At 38.8% G+C, this 23309-nt stretch overlaps 1 protein-coding gene across 1 annotated transcript in view; it reads right to left on the bottom strand.

Annotated features, from left to right (window-relative positions):
* The window catches only part of GPR174 (G protein-coupled receptor 174), a 45276-nt gene that overhangs the window by 12131 nt on the left and 9836 nt on the right, over positions 1-23309 (bottom strand). Inside the window, exon 2 of the mRNA XM_061136264.1 lies at positions 18445-18537. The gene's annotated coding sequence lies outside the window, so the exon portion shown is untranslated. The remainder of the gene's footprint in view (positions 1-18444; positions 18538-23309) is intronic.

Consider the following 23309-nt stretch of genomic DNA (forward strand, 5'->3'; position numbering starts at 1 on the left):
TAAGAAACAAGAGACTTTATTGACCTCCCTCCTCTTCCCTCTCTCTTTCCTCTCCTTAGCCCTTCCTATCCTTCCTGTTTTTCTAGTCCCCCGGTCCTGGACGCAGGAATCTGGTCGAAGGGCCTCAGCTTAAGCTGAGGATTGGAGACTGATCACCTCCTCTTGGCAGAGAACTCGAATTCTGGTTCTGGTAGGGCCGAGTTCCAGTCCTCCCTTCTCTGGAAGCCCAGGGAAAAGTCCCGTAACGCCTGGGTGTCTGCAGGTGGCAAGAGACGTCTGTAAGGCCACCCCTTTTTTTTCTCTTTCTCTCCCCCACTCCTAGACCTTCTGTCTCGTCCCATTCCTTTTCTCTCAACCTGGCCCTCTTCCCTTTCTTTAAAGACCCAAGTTATTTCTGCTTACTCTGTCTGTCAATACTTAGACCTGAAGTTCTGGGTCTTTATAAGAGATTTTCAGAGAGGCTACGCCCTCTGCTCCCCATCAACTGTGCTTTCTGTTCCTGGGGAGACGATCGGGCGTTAGAAGCCCTCCATCGGGTGCCCTGTTTCTATAAATTCAGCCATTTAATTGCGCATTTGGCTGAGTGCTTCCACGTAAAAGTGATTGACGGGGTTCAGTATAGTCGCACCGGGTCTTGGGTGAAAATTAACACCCTAGATACATCCTTAGGGGTTAATTTACCTTTTGGGACCAGCCCTACAGCCCCATTGATTGTGCTTACTACCGAACATTTCCTTTGGTGCTTATACAATCAGGCCCTTTGGGACCAGGAGAGAGCTTACAATCTCTCTAGAGTCAGATATAGAGGCATCCGCCCCAGTACTGGTCCCTTGGGAACGAGATATAGGCTATACCATCGCTAAAATGGGAAATAAGCCTAGCTTCCCTCTAGACACCCTGCTCGGTTGTCTTTTGGCCAACTGGGAGGGACACCAACTGGGAGGGTTAAAAAAGAAAAAACTTATCAAATACTGTACTCAGTACTGGCCTACTTACTCCCTGGGAGGAGGGGAAAAATGGCCCCAGTCAGGATCACTTGGACACAACACCATTTTACAGCTCAGTCTATACTGCAAACGTGTGGGTAAATACAAGGAAGTTCCCTATGTTCAGGCCTTTATGGCCCTCTACCAGGATTCTGAAAAAAAGAAAAAATATAAGCTTGAAGACTTCGATAAATGCTCTTCCAAAATCCTTTTAACAAGGCCTGAAACAGAAGATCCCCTTGACCTTCTCTTGACCTCCCCTGCTTCAGCAGAGAGGCCACGAGGAAGGGAGGGTCAGACACGCCCGGAAGTCAGGAGCCCAGGCCCGGAAGACATGAGATCAGAAGGGGAGTCACTCCCAGTCGCCTCGGCTCCTCCTCCATATGTCCCCTCCCCCATGGGGTTACGATCAGGAAGTAAGCTTTGTCCTCTACAGAAAGAAAGGTCATCCTCAGACAAAATCTGCCCCCTAAGAGAGGTACCAGATGGGGAGGGGGGAACTATGCACGTTCATGTTCCGTTCTCTATGCAAGACATTACCCAATGCAAGGAACAATTGGGTTCATATTCCGAGAACCCCCCAAAATTTAAAGATGAATTTGAGCGTCTTAGCCTTAACTTCTCCCTCACCTGGAGGGATATAATGGTCATCCTCACCCGGTGTTATAATGACGAAGAAAAAGCTCGAATCCTAGATCAGGCTAGAAAAGTGGCTGATGAAAGACAGCGGGTAGATGTCAGTCTGGCCCCTGCCGAAGAGGCAATTCCCTCGACAGAGCCAGACTGGGATCCTAATACAAGGGCAAAAAAGGAATCCTTAAGACACCTCATTACTTGCCTACTACAGGGAATGACCCAGGGTGTGCGAAAGGTTGTTAATTATAATAAGATAAAAGAGGTTACACAGGGAGAGAATAAAAATCCAGCTCTTTTTTTTGGGCAGACTCACAGAAGCCTTTAAAAACTTTACCGAGACAGATTTAACAAGTATGGAAAGACGAGTCCTGTTGGCCCATTCCTTCATAACCCAGGCAGCTCCAGACATAAGGAAAAAATTACAAAAACTAAAAAAAGGACCAGAGACCCCAATTTCCAATTTGGTGGAGGAGGCAAATAGGGTGTTTTTGAACAGGGACCGGGAGGAGGAAGCAAGAAGAGAGCAAAAATGGTGAGATCCAGATCACTCCTCTCGACCCTTGGGTGACTCTACAAATAGAAGGTAAGGATGTGAACTTTCTTCTAGACACGGGGGCTGCCTTCTCCGTTCTTCCTTTCCGATTAGGACCTTTAGACTCCCAGACTAAAATGGTGATAGGGGTAGATGTAAAACCCCAAAGCCGGAATTTTACTAAGCCCCTCCATTGTAAGGTGGGAAATTGGCAAGGAACCCACCCCTTCTTATACATCCCTGGTTGCCCTGCTCCCCTACTGGGGAGAGACCTTCTTTGCCGCCTCCAAACCAAAGTGACTTGGGGAAAGGTAGAAGTCGATAATTTTCTTTGCCTAGTGTCTAAATATTTACAGTCAGAGGTAAAAAAAGAAGAGTCTGTCCCTTTCCTAGATGAGGTCAATCCCCAGGTGTGGGATGTCTCCAGTCCTGGTTTAGCCATAAATGCTCCACCGGTAAAGATTTCTCTGAGGCCAAATGCTCCCTACCCCTGGAAAAGACAATATCCCTTAAAACCAGAAGCTCTTGAGGGTCTTAGACCATTAGTTAACAAATACCGAGATACTAAAATTCTAATCAGCTGTGAGTCCCCCTGCAATACTCCAATCTTGCCCGTTAAAAAACCAGATGGATCTTATCGATTCGTCCAGGATCTAAGAGCTGTTAATGAAGCTGTGGTTCCCATCCACCCCATAGTCCCAAACCCGTATACCCTCCTATCCCAAGTCCCAGGAAAAGCCAAGTACTTCTCAGTCTTGGATCTTAAAGATGCTTTCTTTTGCATTCCTCTCCATCCTGAATCCCAAAAACTCTTTGCTTTTGAGTGGCGGGACTTGGAAACGAGGGAGACCATACAACTCTGCTGGACTCGACTACCACAAGGGTTTAGGGATAGCCCTCATATCTTTGGGACTTCCTTGGGGAGAGAACTAAGGAAATTAACTTTAACAAACAGTAGTCTAATACAGTATGTGGATGACTTGCTCATAGTAGTCCAGATTTTACCAGCTCTCAAATGGACACTATTAAAACTCTAAATTTCCTATATAAAAAGAGTTATCGAGTATCCCCCAAGAAGGCTCAGATTAGCTTAACCCAAGTAAAATACCTTGGATTTATAATTACAGAAGGAAAAAAAATGCTTGACCCCAAGAGAAAATCCCTCATCTTAAATACTCCGTACCCCCAAACAAAAAAACAGCTTAGGGGATTTTTAGGAATGACCGGGTTTTGCAGGATCTGGATTCCTAATTATGGCAATCTGGCCAAACCCCTATATGAAAAGTTAAGGGGAAAAGAGGAAGAGCCACTCGACTGGGATGAGACCTGCAAGGTGGCCTTTAATGCCCTAAAAGAGTCCATCACTACAGCCCCAGCTTTAGGCCTCCCAAACCTGGAGAAGCCTTTTAGACTCTATGTTTCTGAAAGGATAAGAACTGCTCTTGGGATGTTAGGGCAGATGATGGGGCCCGTATTACAACCCGTGGCTTATCTCTCAAAACAACTAGATGAGGTGGCCAGAGGGTGGCCCACTTGCCTCCGGGCAGTAGCAGCCACCGCTCTTATGGTTAAGGAGGCATCTAGGCTGACCCTGGGTCAGCCCACCACAGTGTATATGCCTCACCAGGTGCAAGCAGTCTTGAAAACTAAAGGGGACAGGTGGATGACAGGGGGAAGGATCACCCAATACGAAGCCCTCCTCCTTGACACTGCAGAAATAAGGTTGAGGGTCTGCCAGACTTTAAATCCAGCAACCTTACTGCCAGATCCCCCTACTTCCCCTCTGGATCACCAATGCATACAAATCATAGACGAGTTATACTCTTCTCGCCCGGACCTATCAGAGACACCTTTATCTGACCCAGAGGAAAACTGGTACACAGATGGCAGCAGTTTTGTACAAAAAGGAGAGAGGAAAGCAGGATATGCAGTAGTGAGCCTAGAAGAAACTAAAGAAAGTGGGTCTCTTCCCCCAGACACCTCAGCCCAGAAAGCTGAACTTTTTGCCCTGACAAGGGCTTTGGAGTTAGGAAAAGGAAAGAGGATTAATGTGTATACGGACTCTAAGTATGCTTTCCTCATTCTGCATGCCCATGCAGCAATTTGGAAAAAAAGAGGGATGCTCAGTGCCCAAAGCTCTCCTATTAAACACAAAGAGCTCATTCTCAGGCTCCTGGAGGCAGTCAAACTTCCTGCAAAATTAGTCATCCACTGCAAGAGTCACCAAAAGGGGCAAGAAAAAGAGGCCCAGGGAAATAGGAAAGCTGATCAAGAGGCAAAACGAGCTGCCAGGGAAGCTACCCCTGCCACTGCTATCTGCCCCCTTTTCCCCAAGGAAACCCTGACTCCAGATTATACCCCAGAGGAACATTCCCGATATGCTGAGCGGGGGTGGGAGATTGGGTCACATGGGTGGTTTCAGCCTGATCAGGCCCAAATAATACTCCCTGATTCTCAGGTTTGGAAAATTACTAACTCCTTACATAAGAGCACCCATTTTGGAAGAGATAATCTAGAAATCTTGCTTAAGTCTATTCTCTACCATCCCCAGTTAGCTAAGGTTGTTAGACAGGTCACACAGAATTGTGATACCTGTCTAAGAAATAATCCAAAAACCAGACCCTTGCCACCTCCTCTAATTAAACCTGTCCAACATCGGGGATCATACCCAGGAGAGGACTGGCAAGTAGATTTTACAGCCATGCCAAAGACCCAAGGGTTTTCTTATTTGCTAGTCTTTATTGACACATTCACAGGATGGATCGAAGCGTTCCCTACTAAGACAGAGAGAGCTACAAAAGTCTGTAAGGCTCTGCTGAAGGAGATAGTGCCTAGGTTTGGGCTGCCTCGGTCACTTCAGAGTGACAATGGGCCCTCATTTACAGCCACGATATCCCAAAACCTAGCCGCATGCTTAGGCATAAAATACCGGCTCCACTCATCCTGGAGGCCTCAAGCTTCAAAAAAGGTAGAGAGAGCCAACCAGACTCTTAAAAGGGCTCTGGCTAAGCTATGCCAAAAAACACATAATAAGTGGACACACATGAAAAAAACTTCATGCCTTGGTACCAGCAACAACTGTCTCTATTTACCCCCTTGATGATATCTGCAATCCCACCTGAGCCCTTATTTTCTCTCTTGTCTATATCTAAAGGAAAAATGCTGTTTTTATTATAACCAGTCTGGGCAGGTCCAAGAAGATATCAAGGGGCTTTTGGAACAGGCTACAAAGATCCGGGATTTAAGTTCAACAGGTGTATGGAGTTCTCCTTCTTTCCCTTCTTAGCTCTTACCATTCATGGGTCCAGTGATAACTATCCTATTAGGCCTCCTATTTGGCCCTTGTATACTCCAACTCCTTACGAAGTTTATCTCCAGCAGACTCCAGCAGTTCCAGGCCAAATTAATGTTACTACAAGGGTGGGAGCTGGTTTCAAATATAGAACACCCCAACTTAGATCAGGTAGAGAGAGACTTCTGCTCTGCTAGGCAGGCCTACGCCCCGACACAGCAGGAAGAAGTTACAGAAGAAAGAGACCTCCGCCCCAATTCCCAAGAAGCATCTTGAGTATGAAGTCTCTCAGGGGGGAGATGTTAGGGGAAGCACACTGATTGAAACCGCCCACCCTGGTCAGGTACCATAGTAACCATTTGCATGAGTTGTTTTATGGCAGGAGATCCTGATATGGAATACGGAACTAATAGGCCACCACCAGCCGGAAGAGTTCGGGAAAGATCGGAAGAGTTCGGGAAAGATCGAGAGGAGACACTACCTGTCCGTCCACTTCCCAGAATCCCTCTTGCTAGCATCCATCTTGGCTGAGCGATGCGTGCGCCACCAGGAAAGACTCTGAATTAGAATGATTGGCCAAAGACCACCCGGAAACTAATCCCATCACCATAAAACCCAAGACTGCGAGCCACGCGGCAGAGCAGTTCTCCTGGGTTCCCTTACCCTACTGCTCTCCACCCGGGTGCCCTTTCCCAATAAAATCTCTTGCTTTGTCAGCACGTGTCTCCTCGGACAATTCTTTTCCGAGTGTTAGACAAGAGCCCAACTTTGGGCCCTGGAAGGGGGTCCCCCTTCCTACAACAGAATCATTACTGTGGTCCCACACTTCTTTCAGCAGCAACAAACTGAGTCTTCTGGAAACTCTTGGCTGTTAAAGATATCTTTCTAATTACTGACACTGAAGTGTCACTGAAAAAGAAGATTATTGGATTCCTTGATTAATTTTCTAACAGTGACAGGAATGCTATGACAGGCACATGTCCCTTGGCTTTAGATGGAAGCAGAGAGAGTGGCACATAACTGCTAATGCATCTTCTTTCCATATTCTTCTTTTATAAGCTACCACATTTGAGAAAAGAGTTATGAATATAAAATGTTAGTAGAGTAGATAAATGTTCCTTTGGCTCTGTCAAGGAGGATTATGGGGGTGTTAAGTGGGGCAAGTCCCAGACTAAACTCATAGACTCTTGTGTCAAATCTACTCTACTCATGATCTAAGAACAAGGTAATGACATATTTACCTGGAGGTCACTCTAGCCCAAATCTGGAATAAGGATGCCCCAGGTATGAAATATCAAACATCAAATTATTCTGTAGGTCCTCACCAGAACTGTTGTCATATATGTTGGAGATGGCATCACATATATGTTGATTGAAAAGAGGTAGTGAAAATTGAATGATATAGGACCTTTCACATGACACTCTTTTCATTCTACACCAGTCTTTAAAGTACTAAATTCACAAATATCCAGACATTTTACTCTTCTCTAAGACAGGGCTGAGGTGTCCTAGAAGGATCACAGACTCCATCTGAAGTTAAGCCTAGGAATATGTCAGCCCCTGGAGCTTGATGCATGGCCAATAGTTGACTGGAATTTTGTATATTTGTTTTCACTGCATAATACTCTGTTAGTAAATAAGGTAATTTTTCAGTGAGTGGCAATATTTGTAAGACTGGTATATAATGAAGAACAAGTCAATGTCCTTCATTAATCTTGTTCTTTGGCTTTAAAAGCAGATCTATATCATTCACTGTTTTTTAGCAGTCTGTAGTATGAGTTGAAAAGCTGGAGCCTATTATACAGAGTGAAGTAAGCCAGAAAGAAAAACACCAATACAGTATACTAACACATATATATGAAATTTAGAAAGATGGTAATGATAACCCTGTATGAAAGACAGCAAAAGAGACACAGATGTACAGAACAGTCTTTTGGACTCTGTGGGAGAGGGTGAGGGCAGGATACTTTGGGAGAATGGCATTGAGACATGTAAATTACCATATGTGAATCAAATCGCCAGTCCAGGTTCGATGCATGATACAGGGTGCTTGGGGCTGGTACACTGGGAAGACCCAGAGAGATGGGATGGGGAGGGAAGTGGGAGGGAGGTTTAGGATGGGGAGCACATGTATACCCATGGAAGATTCATGTCAATGTATGGCAAAACCAATACAATATTGTAAAGTAAAAAATAAATAAATAAATAATTTTAAAACGAGAAAGCATAAAAAAAGAAACCCTGAAAATCCCTTCTTCCAAAGTCTTTTGCAGATGTTTTTACAGAAAGATAATGAGATTCTATTCTGTCTTGACTCAGAACATAGTGTTCATACACTATGAATGAATAGGTACATACAAATGAATACATTTGTATTCATACAATACATACAAATGAATAGGTAAGTAAATAAAGAATACCCACCAGAAACTGCAAACTTTTTGTACCTTTCTAGCATAGTATCAGTAGCACTTAGCAATATTTCAGGAGGAACAAACATTCATATTTTATCTCTGTTTACAACATTTTAGGGTGAGCAATAGCCCACCTTCCTTTTTATTATGTTAAATAGCATACCTTTCTTATTTTAGATGAACATATTTCTACAGATATCTTTGTCAGATACAGGATAAAGCAAATCATGAACTTACGTAAAATCTTTCAAATATTCACACTTTGATGGTTTAAAATATCTGACATTCAAAACTATTTTGTCTCTTTAGCATGATCTCTTATTATACTCTTCCAAATGCCCTAGGCTTCCACCATGCCAGGCTGACCTTGAATATATTGTGTACCTTTTAATCTCTCTCTCTCTTTCTTTTAATTTAGTCTGAAAGTTTTTAAGGTCAAGTCTCCCATCCTCACTTTTCCACTTTGATAAAAAAAAATCTTGGTAGAAAGGAGAATTTTGATAATTTCATTTCTACCTCTAAGACTCTGAGTCATTCAGATTGTAATTAGCTCTCCTTCCCAGGTGGCACTAGTGGTAAAGAACACTCCTGCCAATGCAGGAGACATAGGAGGCTGGAGTTCGACCCCATCTCTGGACTGGGAAGATTCCCTGGAGTAGCAAATGGCAACTCACTCCAGTATTCTTGCCTGGAGAATCCCATGGACAGAGGAGCCTGGTGGGCTACAGTCCATAGGGTCACAAAGAGTTGGACATGACTGAAGCGACTTAGCATGCATACAAACCTTCCTTTTGCTTGTACCTCTATTATAGTCTGATGGGACCTGACTAATAGTATAGTTAGTTTTCTATATAACTGTTAAATTGTAAGCTTTTTGAGAACAGGAACTCTGTCCTAATCATCCACATATCTCTCACAACACTTTAGTCAGTTCAGTCACTCAGTCATGTCTGACTCTTTGCAACCCCATGGACTGCAGCATGCCAGGCTTCCCTGTCATCACCAACTCCCTGAACTTGCTCAAACTCATGTTCATCAAGTCAGTGATGCCATCCAACCATCTTATCCTCTGTCGCCCCCTTCTCCTCCTGCCTATAGCATTTCTCAGCATCAGGGTCTTTTCAAACAAGTCAATTCTTCACATAAGGTGGCCAAAGTATGGGCATTTCAGCTTCAGCAGCAGTCCTTCCAATGAATATTCAGGACTGATTTCCTTTATGATTGACTGATTTGATCTCCTTCCAGTCCAAGGGACTTTCAAGAGTCTTCTCCAACACCACAGTTCAAAAACATCAATTCTTTGGCACTCAGCTTTCTTTATGGGCCAACTCTCACAACACTTAGACCAGTACTAAATGCTCATTGGCAGATCTTTAATAGATGCCTACTAAATTTGAATTCAAATTCCCCTGAATGGCTATAGGATATTTTTTCCAATTATCCAGTTTTGTATAATTTTTGAAGTATATGTCACTTAAAGGCTCTTGAAATTATGAAATCTAAAAACATATTTAGTGATTTCCAGATATTGTTTTAATAATTGATATTGGCTATTGCAAAGCATTTGAAGATTACCAAACCTCTTTTTAAATAATTTCTGTTTTTTATTTACTGAGGATCACATCTGAAATTTTTAATAGCAGGAAAATTTGCTCTTCCTTCTTAATCATCTCTCAATGGATAAAATAAGTGCTCTGGATGCCATACCATTGAACTGATTATGACTTCATCCACAGTTTCCTCAAAACAATCAAATATATTCATATAAGTGTTTGGAAATCAAATTGAATAAATTTCAAAAACAATCAAAAAGAAAATCCCTCCTTCATGGCAACAGTGACCCCAGTAATCCCCCATGCTCACTTAACATTTAAAAAGTAATTCAGCTACAATGTTACTATATTTACCAGCAAGCTCTGAACTAGAGCAGAATTGTTGTTGTTATGTAGTCACTAAGTCACATTTGACTCTTTTGCTAACCCATGGACTGTAGCCCGCCAGGCTCCTCTTTCCATGGGATTTCCCAGACAAGAATATTAGAGTTGGATTGCCATTCCCTTTTCCAGGGGATCTTCCTGATCCAGGGATTGAAAGCACATCTCCTGCATTCGCAGGCAGATTCTTTACCATGGAGCCACAAGGGAAGCCCTGAGGCAGAATACAGAACTCAAAACAAACTTATTGCCTTTTAAAAAAAAATCTTAACTTTCAGTATACATTTAAACAGCCAAATTGTATTACAATTAAAAGAAGTGCAAATAAAAGCAAGTCAGGTTTAAAAAGTATTACCCTCCTACCACACACACACACACACACCAAAATGGAAGAGCACACTTCTTTGTGGTAATGTGGTGCTATTTTTATTTTTTTTTAAACCACCACCTGCTGCCTTCTTTTGACAGGAAATGACAACTCCCTCCCCCATCATACCCAGGGGACTTACCATGTACTGAAACTGTGTTGAACAAGCACTTGTTCCCAAAACCTGCAGTTAAGAAAATATTATATTTTTCCCTATTACATTTACCTGCTGGCTTGCTCACTTTCATTTCTGACATAAGTCAATTGCTTACCTTTCTGTCATTATCTAATCAGAGTACAGCTGAATTTCTGGATACCTATAGACCTAGTGAATTAATTTGGCCTTGAGTGAGTTTAGAAGCAATTTAGGTAGAAGCTTGCTATTTATTTATTTCTTATATCTTTCCCTTAAATGTATCTTACGGAAGGCTAAAGAGAGAAGGTACTTCTAAACCAAAACTGGTGACAGTAAATAAAAGGATTATTTCCAGTGAATGGTATTATTTGCAGTGTTTGGTTGGTTTGAGATGACTCTTTATATCACTGGATTGAAAACTAAGTGACTCGCCACTTCTTGATATTCATTTAAATTTATTCATTTCGTTTTCTTCCTGTTTTCTTTGCAACACTTTAACAATTGTTTGTTTCAGTGATTGACTTCAGTGACAGAGAACTGCAAATATGGGAAGTATGATTTTTTTTTCATTTTAAGATGTTCATCAAGTGGTAATGTGCTTCCATCATTAGTTCTATGACTGGCCTTTTATGTAACTGCCCGTCAATTATTTTGACAAGACTTCACAGATAGGCTAAGAGGAAGGTTGAAACAAATAGCAGGGAACTATTTATCTGAAACTGAGACCTTTCTTTTTCTTTGTCCTTCTCAATACTGGGCAGATCATTGATATCATTAATAACTCAAAATTTAAACTTTAAAGTTTTCTTTAATCCCCTTCTTCACTCTGTCCTATTTCTTTTCTCTGCCCCCTGTTTAGACTGCACCTTCCTTCATCTGACCTTCTCTGCCACATTGTTAGTTTTTTTCTTATTTCTAGCTCTATCTGATTTTCTTATTACTTTCACAACATCTTCAACTGTGTTATCAACATACCCTACATACCACACACCAATATATTCATCTCTAGTAAATTTTCTTTGCCTGGGAGCATGAATGGTATTCTCCATTTGAACTTAATTATCTGGGAAAAGTCACCCAAGAAATACAATGCAGCACGTGCATGCTTTTACATTTAAGACTTTGGATTCCTTACAGTGGCAATACATTAAAAAAATAAAGTTATCACAAACAACAAAGTGCAACTATATTCAATATCTTATAATAACCTGTAATGGAAAATAATTTGAAAACACACACACAGTCATTTTGCTTTACACCAGAAACTAACACAACATTGTAAACCAATTATACTTCAATAAAAATAAAAAAATAAATAAAGGACATCTAGGAACATCCTACAGCTAAAATCATATTTAATGGTGAAAGACTGAATTCTTTCCTCTTAAGATCGAGAGTAAGTAAATAATGTCTGCTCTCTTTCCTTCTATACAACATTGTACAACTTGCAAATGCAACCAAGCAAGATAAAAGAAAATAATGCATTCAGACTAGAATGGAAGAATCAAAATAATCTTTGTTTTTAAATGACATGATTGTCTATTTAAAAATACAGTAAAAAAAAAAAAAGAACTGCCAGTTAAAAAAATGAATAAAACAAGGTTTCCAGAAAACATGTCAATAAAGAGATATCCATTTATATTTATGTACTGTTAATGAACAGTTGGACATTGAAACTTAGAAAAAATAATGTTTATAGTACCATCAAATTATGAAATCCTTAGAAATATATCTGGCAAGTGATGTGAAAAAAGCTGTACACTAATATTTACAAAATGTTGCTGAGAAATTAAAATGCTTAAATAGATGGAACAATATATTTCAAAACAAATTTATCAATAAGCAAGCAGCCAACTGAATTTGTCTTTCCTAGACTGTCACTCTGAAAGGTTATATGCTTATTCCAATTACATTTCTATTGCTCAGGAAAATTTTGGAACTCTCCTTTAGAATTACACTCAGAGTCTGCCCCAAATACTTGAGAATAATCCCTGTGGTGAAAAGTTTTTGTCTTTTAATGGTAGTTGAATTTTGGAAACAGTTAAAAGTTATTCAGAAATAAGTCTGAAGAATGAAGTTTAAGGATCAAGTTAAAAATGCCTTTTTTGGTCAAAAACAAGATATGATGAGATATGATCACAGTGTATTAAGACTCAGCTTTCTTAATTAGCTCAACTCAATCTCAAAGATAATTTCAAATAAAAAGTTATAAGACTATTTGGTGAAACATAGCATCACTATTATAAGCATATAGCTTTGAAGATCTGAGGGTGATATTCATTAAAAATATAAATAATGATATATTTCCTTAAATTAATAATAGCAAAGATAACTTAGTGAAATGAAAATAATAGATTGAGAGTGAGAAAATATCAGTTCTTGTTTCATTTCTACCATTGAATATCTGTGTGACCTTGAGCAAGTCAATTTATCTTGGCCTCCATTTTTTTCTTTGAAATATGTAGGTTAAGCCAAATAATGTTTAACTGCACTTCTAGTTCTAGTATTTTGTCCTTTTAGTTCTGAATTTTATTTTATCATTATTATTATTTTCGGCTGCACCACATGGCTTTTGGGATCTTAGTTCCCTGAAAAAGGCTTGAACCCATGCCTGTTGCATTGGAAGCACAGTGTCCTAACCAGTGGACCACCAGAGAATTTCCTTACTTCTGGGTTTTATACAGCTCTGGCATTCTATGTCATATATATATTTTTTCATGTTAGTGTCAGTCATATCACTCAGTCATGTCTGACTCTTAGTGACCCCATGGACTGTAGCCTCTCAGGCTCCTCTGTCCATGGGATTCTCCAGGCCAGAATATTGGAGTCAATATCCACTCCCTTCTCCAAGGGATCTTCCCAACCCAGGGATTGAACCCATGTTTCCCGCATTGCAGGCAGATTCTTTACCATCTGAGCCACCAGGGAAGCCCAAGAATACTGGAGTGGGTAGCCTATCCCTTCTACAGCAGATCTTCCCAATCCAGAAATCGAACTGGGATCTCCTGCATTGCAGGCAGATTCTTTACCGGCTGAGTTGTGTTTTCATGTACATGTATATATAATTATGGCACAATATGTAAATATTCTAGAAATAATGAGGCATCATTTGTAGTTGACAAGAAAATGGACTCTGGAACCAGTCTTCATGTTTTCAAACTGAGGCTCTGCAACTGACTAGCTGTTGAATTTGGGCAAGTAACACAAACATTTCTACATCTCAATTGCCTCATCTGTAAAATGAAATGATAACAGTGCCTTTCTCTATGGGTATGAGGAGTTGATATTTCTAAGATTCTATACCAAGTGCTATATAAATATATTAAATAAAATGAACAAATTCTTAGCATTATACAGTGTAAAGTAATTATAAATATGCATAAATGTGTGGCCAAAGACCGAATGCTAGCTAATGTCTCCAGGAGGAAATAATTTAAACAAATTACATAAATAACAAGTTGCATACCTATTAATACAAATTGCAAACTACATACCTATTAATACAAAGAATTTATTGTTATTTGTCTTGTTTAGCCTTTTGTTTGTTTGTTTGCTAATTGTAGTAGTTGAGTATTTCTCTTTTTCTCTCTTAAGCCTGAGGTTGTATCTTAATTATGGACTTTTATGGTTATTAAGAAATGAAAATGCATTTGAATTATCCCTAGTTAATTTGAATTTTATATTATGACTGGAATTCAGGCTAAACCAGCACTTTCATTTTTAATACATCTGATGGAAGTATGGTCTGTTAATTGAGCCAACAGGTATTTATTTCACAAAAGACAATAGAAATATATCAGTAGCAGTATAACCTACTCAACCTATCACTAGTCACCGATTTATGACTGTTACGAACATTATACATTTTGGACAGTTGCCTAAATTTTTCTCTTTGTCTTACTGAGCTCTCCAGTTATACTCATCACCTCAGGGGAAAAGTCTCAAGTAATCTTGAGAAGAAGCTCTTCCCCCTTTTATGAGCAAGTGCAACAAGAAAGGAAGGATGGAGTGGCTTCAGGTTGGCTTTCACATATCCATAAACCCATACACTAAATACTTAAGTTAGCCATGCACACATTAACATACAAATGATACATTCACTACAAAGTATTGCATTATTTATTAAAACACTGACCTCATGGCTAGGAATAAAACTGAAAGTGACCATATTTAGGGGCTTTTTTATCCATGTTTAAGTGATCTATGTAGTCATTTTGCTCATGATTTTTTATTATATAAGTTTCAGGTATATGACGTTATAATCAAACATTTGGATAACTCCAAAATGTTCACCACTACAAGTCTAGTTACCTTCATTCACAATAAAGTTGACCTTCTTCATCCATTTCAACCACTCCCCCAACCTCCTTCCCTTCTTGTAACCATTAAAGTTTGCTGTATCTACAAGGTACAAGAATTGAACATAGACCATAGGAGCATGCCTACAAAACCACTTCAGTCATGTCCAACTCTTTGTGAACTTATGGACTGTAGCCCACCAAGCTGCTCTGTCCACGGGCTTCTCCAGTCAAGAACACTGGAGTGCGTTGCCATGTCCTTCTCCAGGGGATCTTCATGACCCAAGGATTGAACCCACATCTCTTATGTCTTTTGCATTGGCAGTCAAGTTCTTTACCACTAGAGCCACCTAGGAAGCCCATATATTTTGGATTTAGTTCAGTTCAGCCACCCAATCTGTGTCTGACTCTTTGCAACCTCATGGACTGCAGAATGCCAGGCTTCCCTGTCATCACCAACTCCCAGAGCTTGCTCAAATTCATGTGCATCAAATCAGTGATACCATCCAACCATCTCAACCTCTGTCATCCCCTTTTCCTCCTACCTTCAATCTTTCCCAGCATCAGAGTCTTTTCTGATGAGTCAGTTCTTTGCATCAGGTGGCCAAAGTATTGGAGCTTCAGCTTCAGCATCAATCATTCTAATGCATATTCAGGACTGATTGCCTTTAGGATTGACTGGTTGGATCTCCTTGCTATCCAAGGGACTCTCAAGAGTCTTCTCCAACACCACAGTTCAAAAGCATCAATTCTTCAGTGCTCAGCTTTCTTTATGGTCCAACTCTCATATCCATACATGACAGTGGGAAAACCATAGCTTTAACTATATGGATCTTTGTCAGCAAAATATTTTGGATAGTAACCCCTTATCAGATATACTGTTGAGAATATATTCCCCCATAGAGTAGGCTACTTTTTTGTTTTGAGAATGGTTTCTTTAGCTGTACATAAGCTTGTAAGCTTGATGTTCCATTTGTTTACTTTTGCTTTTGTTTCCTTTACCTTTTGGTTTCAGATCAACAAAAACATTGCTAAGACTGATGTCAATGAGATTACTACCTATGTCTTCTTCTAGGAATTTAATGATTTTAGATCTTATATTCAAATTTTTAATTCATTTAGGATTAATTTTGTATGTTGTGTAAGCTGGTTTCATTTGTTTGCATGTGAAAGTCCAATTTTCCTACCACCATTTATTGAAGAGACTGTCATTTCTCCATTGTTTTGCTCATTTGTTGTGAATTAATTGTCCATATGTGTGAGCTTATACTTGAGCTCTCAGTTCTGTTCCATTGATCTGTGTGGCTGTTTTTATACCAGTACCATACAATTTCAATCACTATAAATTTGTAGTACAGTTTGAAATCAGGGAGCATGATGCCTCCAGTTTTTTTCTTTCTCAAGGTTATTTTGGCTATTCAGAATCTTCTGTTATTTGACACAAATTTTAGTATTAGTTGTTGTAGTTATGTATTGTACTGCACTGTTTTAGTTCTATGAGATATGCCATTGGAATTTCGACAGGCATTGCATTAAAACTGTAAACTGCTTTGGGCAGTATGCACATTTTAACAATATTAATTCCTCCATTCCTTGAGCATAGAATATGTTTTCACTTGTTAGTGTCTTCTTCCACTTCTTTCATCAGTGTCTTATAATTTTCAGTGCATGGATCTTTTAAGTCCTTGGTTAATTTTATTCCTAGTTTTTTTATGCAATAATAAATGAGATTGTTTTTTTAATTTCTCTTTTTGATAGTCATTAATAGTATATATTAATATATATATTAATATATATATATATTATATAGATATAGAAACACTGCAGATTCCTGTATATTAATTTTGTACCCTGTGACTTTTGTGAATTCACTTATTTCAAAGAATTTTGGGGTGCAGTCTTCAGTGTTTTCTATATACAGTATAATTTCCTCTGAAAATGTTAACAGCTCTAATTCTTCCTTTTGAATTTAGTCACATTTAATTTATTTTTCTTGCCTAATTGATGTGGCTAGGATTTCTAATACTATGTTGAATAAAAGTGATGAGAATGGAATCCTCATCTTGTTCCTAATCTTAGAATAAAAGCTTTCAACATTGAATATGATTTTACTTGTGGGTTTGTCATATATGGTCTTCATTGTGTTGCATTGTCTTCCCTTTTAAACTATTTTGTTGAGAGTTTAATCACAAATTATGTGGAATTTTTTTTCAAGTGACTCATATATCTATTGAGATGATCATATGATTTTTATCCTTCATTTTGTTAATGCAATGCATTGTATTGATTGAGTTATATGTGTTGAGACATCCCTAAATCTCTAGTATAAGTCCTACACAATTGTGGTATATAATCCTTTTAGTATATTATTGAATTAGATTCACCAATATTTTGTTGAGTTTTACATCTATGTTTATCAAGATATTTTCCTGTAGTCTTCTTTTTCTGTTGTATCCTTGTCTGGTTGTCATATCAGGGTAATGTTCAGTTCATTAAATACATTTGTAAGGATTTCTTCCTCTTCAAATTGTTGGAAAAGTTTGGCAAGGATAGGTATTAAATCTTTTCATGCTTTGTAGAATTCATGATTAAAGGTATCTAATCTTAGACCTTTATTTGTTGGGAGATTTTTTTAAGTTTTTATTTTATGTTGAAGTATAGTTGATTAACAATGTCATGTTAATTTCATGTGTGCAGCACAGTGATTCTGTTATACATATACAAGCAGCCATTCTTTTTCAAATTCTTTTCCCATTTAGTTTGTTACATATATTGAGCAGAGTTCCCTCTGCTATACAGTAGGTCTTTGTTGGTTATCCATTTTAATATAGCAGTGTGTACATGTCAATCCCAAAGTCCCTAACTAATCCTTCCTTTTCAGAGATTTTTTATTAATCTTTCAATCTCCTTATTAGTGGTATGTCTATATAGATTTTCTATTTTCTCATGATTCAGTCTTGAAAGATTATATTTTTTCTAGGAATTTACTATTTGTTCTCAGTTGTCCAATATTTTGACATATAATTTTTCATAGTAGTCTCTTATGGTACTTTGTTTTTCTGTGCCATCTGTTATAACTTCTCTTTCATATATTTTGAGTACTCTCTCTTTTTTCTTGATATGTCTAGCTTAAAGTTTGTCAATTTGGTTTATACTCATGGTATTTTAGAGTAAGCTTAAGTATTAGACGTTTTCACTTCTGATTGTTAGATATCTAGGCTGATTTTTCAGTAATACTCTTCTTTTAAGAATAGATATCAAGACAAAGAAGCCAACAGAAGCATACCAAACACCCCCACCATCTCCAAAATCTGTTCTTAACCTAAGATTTATTGATTTTTAAGCTTACCAATCAGTTAATAGATGCTTGCCTAATATGTATGTGAGTCACCTATAGCTACTATAATCTTCCTTTCCAGCAAATGGCATACCCTTTCTCAACACACACATATTATCCTCTATTGTATGACTAGTGTGGCCAATGTGTGCTGAGTAATACTATATATGTGTGTGTGTGTGTGTGTGTGTGTGTGTGTGTGTGTGTGTATAGTCATATAATTTAAATTTATTCTTCCCTTTGTCTCAGATTCTAATATGACTCAATGAGACACTATTAATAAAAATAACATTCTACCAAATACTCCATAAACTGTGGCCTTTCATGTTCTATAAGATTACATTTATTGTCTGAGATAAATGTAATTTACCTGGTCATCACCTGGTAATCTGTCAAGTAGACCAGAAAATGTGGGACAGGCTCTTAGTGCCTTTCTAGGGCCCACAGAGTGGAAGCACGCTCTTTTAAGGATGATGAAAAAAGAAAAGTCAAGCTAATGTTTGGATACCTACTGTTTTCTCCAGTGCCATTAAAATTCTTTAATCAGAGCAATAGGGTCTCTTGAGGAAGCCATGGGGAATCCAGCTGCTTTAATTCATTCATGCCTGAAAGAACATAGAAGAATCATGGTCAAGAACAGTGGGAACAGCATTCCCACAGAAGGCTGGTAAATTTCAGAAAGTGGATGCTTAGAACCCAGAAATAGATTACTGTGGGCAAGTGAGAGCATGAAAAGAGTAACCTTAGCCCTTAGTGATAGCAAAGTAGAGTGAGCAGGAATCCATTTACTACCATCTGACTTAGTAGCTTTTTGAAAGGGTATAAGTGGATAGGGATGTCAGTGCTAGGTTCACAGTCCTTCCTTGGTCATAAGGAGCTCTTCATTTTGATGAGCTCCCTAGGAAAATCTCAACAACTTATAGTCAAACTCATAACACACTTGGAATGTAGAAACTGACTTTTCTCAGTTAGTGATTTTTCTGAGTTCTCGTGACCACAACTGTTTAATTAGTGAATACACATATAAGGAGACCAAGCTGGCTACTGGCTGTTAGCACAGCTGGTGCTAAGAAGGGAGATTAGCTTGTATGCAAAACTACCTTATGTGTATCCTTGCAATGATTATAGTTGACTTCCTACGTGGGGTGATTTAGGGGCATCAAAAAACCAAACTCCACATCTGCTCCTCTCTGCTCCACTTTACCCAGTGATCTCTTGCCCAGACTTGCCATTTTGCCTGAAATACACCATTATAGATTCAATCCTTTAGGGCACTTTGTCTCCAACAATCTCCTATTAAAATAAAAATGCTACAAGGAAGATTTTCACATTAACCTATTAACTATAATCAATCAGATAAGCTAGTTTTCACCATAAAAGGTGAATTGGATGAAATACAAATATATATATATATATATATATTACTTAGTAGAAGGAAAGTAAATTAATGCAGAGGCAGATAGCCTTACATGGTGCGATATATTAGGATTACCTGAGAAGCCAGATTGTATCAGAGGTTTTAGCAGAGATTTCTACAATAGGGAGGAAAAAGCAGGAAAGACAAGAGGTAGGCAATAAACATAGCAGCTACCACCTAAACAAGTTTGATTCAAGCTAGTCTTTTCTCATCAGATTGCCAATTCCTTCAGGAAGGGGATGCTTTCAAAGAGACTAGATACTAGAGTTCAAACACCAGAGTCAGTTGGGGAATATCTCTCTCTCTCTTCCTCTCTCCCTCTCTTTCTCTCTTGCCCTCTTTCTCCCTTCTGTAAAGTGGGTATAATAAATAATGCCTGTCCCTGGGCTATACTATTAAGATTACATGAGGTATCCCAAGTCAAAGTCAGGAAGAGTATGCTTGACACACAATAGATAGCCAATGCATGCTGCTTTTTCTTTTCTTCTTGCCTTTAAGACATAGTAATTAGGATGCTAGGCCCACAGAAATTCCTCAATATAGGCTTTAAAATGACCTGATGAAGAAAATTAATAGTGTAGATAAAGTAGACTAAAGTTCTTTCTAAACTGCTTTGTCATTAAAAGAAGGTAACAATGTGAAAGAAATAGACATGAGAAGACAATGAGTAAGCTGAATACATTCTCAGATGCCCCAGAATCCACAGAAGTCTGTCATGGTGGCTACGAACCAAAGCCCAGATAGGAAGTTACAAAGTTATGATCTCTACTGGTACTTTGTTAGAATGTAAAACAAGAGCTATCCAAGTTCAACTGTACCACCGAAGTGGGGCAGACATCTGAGGATAAACTATCGGGACAGAATTCAGTGACTGAGCAGAGTCCCAGATTAATCATAAACTCTACCAAGCAAATCCAGCTGGCTAGAAGTAGATTCTAAGATGGTAAATATTCTCAAGAACTATTTTTTTAAGTCATTTAACTTATTGTATTTCATGAACAGGAGTTAGGCAAGGTATCAACAAGTGGATTTTTACTTTGGAGTCACTTCATTGATTACTTCTAAAAGAGCCATATACTACAGAAGTATTCTACTTTACTTGCTGGCTTTTTCAACTCCCAGAACAGGTTACTTAAGCTGAAAGAAAGCAGGATGTAGGGGAATGAACACCGGCCAGGCACTGGATTCCTGACTTCTAGTTTTGGCCATATCAGTAATTAGAAGTATAATCTTAGGAAAGTTCCTTCCATTTCTGGGACTCATCTTTTTTTGTGTGTAAAATGAGAGACTGAATTATCCCTAAGGTTCTGATATTACAAGTCTAGTAGAAAATTGGATTTGGCAGATAGGCTCAATTCTAAATAAAAATTGGAAAAATATGAAGAAATTTTGTGTTCTTTCTTTCCAGTACTTCATCATCTCAAGTCTGATTAAGAGGCCTCATATCACAAGCCTACCTGCCTGAAATCCATATCCAATCCAAGATATACAATCTTAGGCAGACTTTCCTGATTTGCACAAACTTATTCCCATCGAGGGGCTTCCCTGGTGGCTCAATGATAAAGAATGCATCTGTCAATGCAAGATATGTGGGTTCAATTCCTGGATTGGGAAGATCCCCTGGAGAAGGAAATGACAACCCATTCCAGTATTCTTGCTTGGGAAACCCCACTGGCAGAGGAGGCTGGTGGGCTACAGTCTATGGGGTCACAAAGAATCGGACACGATTTAGCAACTAAACAACAACAAATTCCTGTTATGGAGTGCTCCTCATCAAAACATTTTGGGTCACTGTCTCTGCTTTTAAGCTGAGAAAATAAGATTTAAGCTAATGCATTAATGACAGAGAACTAGAAGACATTATCCAAGACCTTCACATAAAGCTTGCAGACATTTTCCTGGCAGTTTATTATTAAATAATTCATGGAAATTATGGCAGATCCAAGCAAAAAGAGCGTGGTACCATAGGTGGAGAGTAAGGGAGAGGTTTTAACTAGACTGTTTTTTGTTTAGTAGCTATGTCTTGTCCAACTCTTTGTGCACCCATGGACAGTAGCCCACTAGGCTCCTCTCCTACACTGGCAGGCAGATTCTTAACCACTGAGCCAACAGGGAAGCCTGCTAATCAGGTTAGAGCCCTTATTTCCTACACTAACACCTGTTCAGTAGCCTACACATGGAGTAACTAATTCAACAATTTCAGACAGCAAATACTTATTGAGCACTTGGGGCGACATGCTGTTTACATCAATACACCCAAAGATGACATAATGATTCAATGAGCTTTATTATAATTTTTAAATTGCTGGCAGGCTGAGCATTTAAAATAAAGATTAGACTACTAATCTTTATTAAATCTCTATTAATAACCTAATAATCCCTATTGATGATTTAGCTATTACAAACAAGGTAACTGAGGGCTAGGGAAAGTAGCGGATTCTTCCTGAGTTACATAGCAAGTTAATAACTAAGCCAAGACTAGAGCTTAAGTTTTAATTAAAAATCCTTGTTTTTTTTTTATGCACATCACATTTTTCCCAACTATGTATTCTCTAATATGTGTTTATCCACACATATTTCTCTTCTCTTCATACAGTCCAGTCATTTGAATGAAAACTTTGTTTATATTATTAAGATTGCCAACTTACTAACTAAGGGTGAGTGTAAAAATAAGCAGAAATAAATATCTCTCATTTTTCTTTCTTCAATGACATGGAAACCAGCGATCTTTACTCTGTGCAAAAACTCAACATCTAGCCTTTCCTCTTTCTCATCTCTCTCCCTACACCACCTCTCACACATATAGAAACACAGACACTCAGACATCCATTTCTGCTGACATACAAGACTGGAAGAAATAAACCAAAATGAGACAATTGTTCTTTTTTTCCTCTTTATCTCCTTTCTTGATGCTATAATTTGCTAACTTCTCAGTCTAAGAGAAAGGAATTAAGTGATGAGATGAGCAATACCATAAAGTAAATCAAGTCACCATGCTAGATGTCACTGAAGATAAAAAGAAAGGAGACACGGTCTCTTTCCTCAAAAGCTTGTAGACTGGTAGCAGTGACATGATAAACAAAACAAGAGAAATGAGTAAAATCAAACACTAAATTGAGCAATTCAAATGTCAAGCTATGTAAAATCTTCCATATATTTAGGGTACAAACCCACAATAATTTTTAGTATGGTTAGGCCATTCCATAAGGTATTCCTCTACATCCGTGCCTCTATTTCTGATATCACAAGTAAGTAAGTGTTAGTTGCTCAGCTGTGCCCAACTCTGCGACCCCATGGACTGCAGCCCTCCAGGTTCCTCTGTCCATGGGATTTTCCAGGCAAGGATACTGGAATGGGTTGCCCTTTCCTTATCCAGGGGATCTTCCCAACCCCGGGATCAAACCTGGGTCTCCTGCACTGCAGGCAGATTCTTTACTAACTGAGCTACAAGGGAAGTCCAAGGCATTTCTAAAAGCAGTGATTTTACTAAGCCATAAAACTCATACAGTAAGTCCCCTACATATGAATCTTCAAGTTGTGAACTTTCAAAGATGCAAACATGTGTTCCAACAACATCAGGCATGAGTGAAATTGCGGTCTGCCCTCCATCTTCTATTGCTGAAGATCCTTCAGCTTTGTCATCTTCCACCTTCTCTCCCTCCTCCAGTCAGTAACTCTTCTTACCTGTTCTCTTGATAACAGCCCCTGTATGACAGTTACTGTACTGCCCTACTGTACTTTCCAAGGTACAGTATTGTCTTCTCTATCTTTTGTGTTTGTTTTTTATGTAATTTGTGGGAAAAATATTATAAACCTATTACATTAAAGTAATATATAGCTAGCTGATTCTGTTAGTTGGATGCCTAGGTTAACTTGTTGGATGTATGAACAAATTGGACTTACGAATGTGCTCTCAGAAAATAACTCGTTTGTATATAGGGACTTACTACACTTCTCTTT

This window comes from Dama dama, chromosome X, assembly GCF_033118175.1.
Source record: "Dama dama isolate Ldn47 chromosome X, ASM3311817v1, whole genome shotgun sequence".
In the NCBI taxonomy this organism is placed as follows: Eukaryota; Metazoa; Chordata; class Mammalia; order Artiodactyla; family Cervidae; genus Dama; species Dama dama.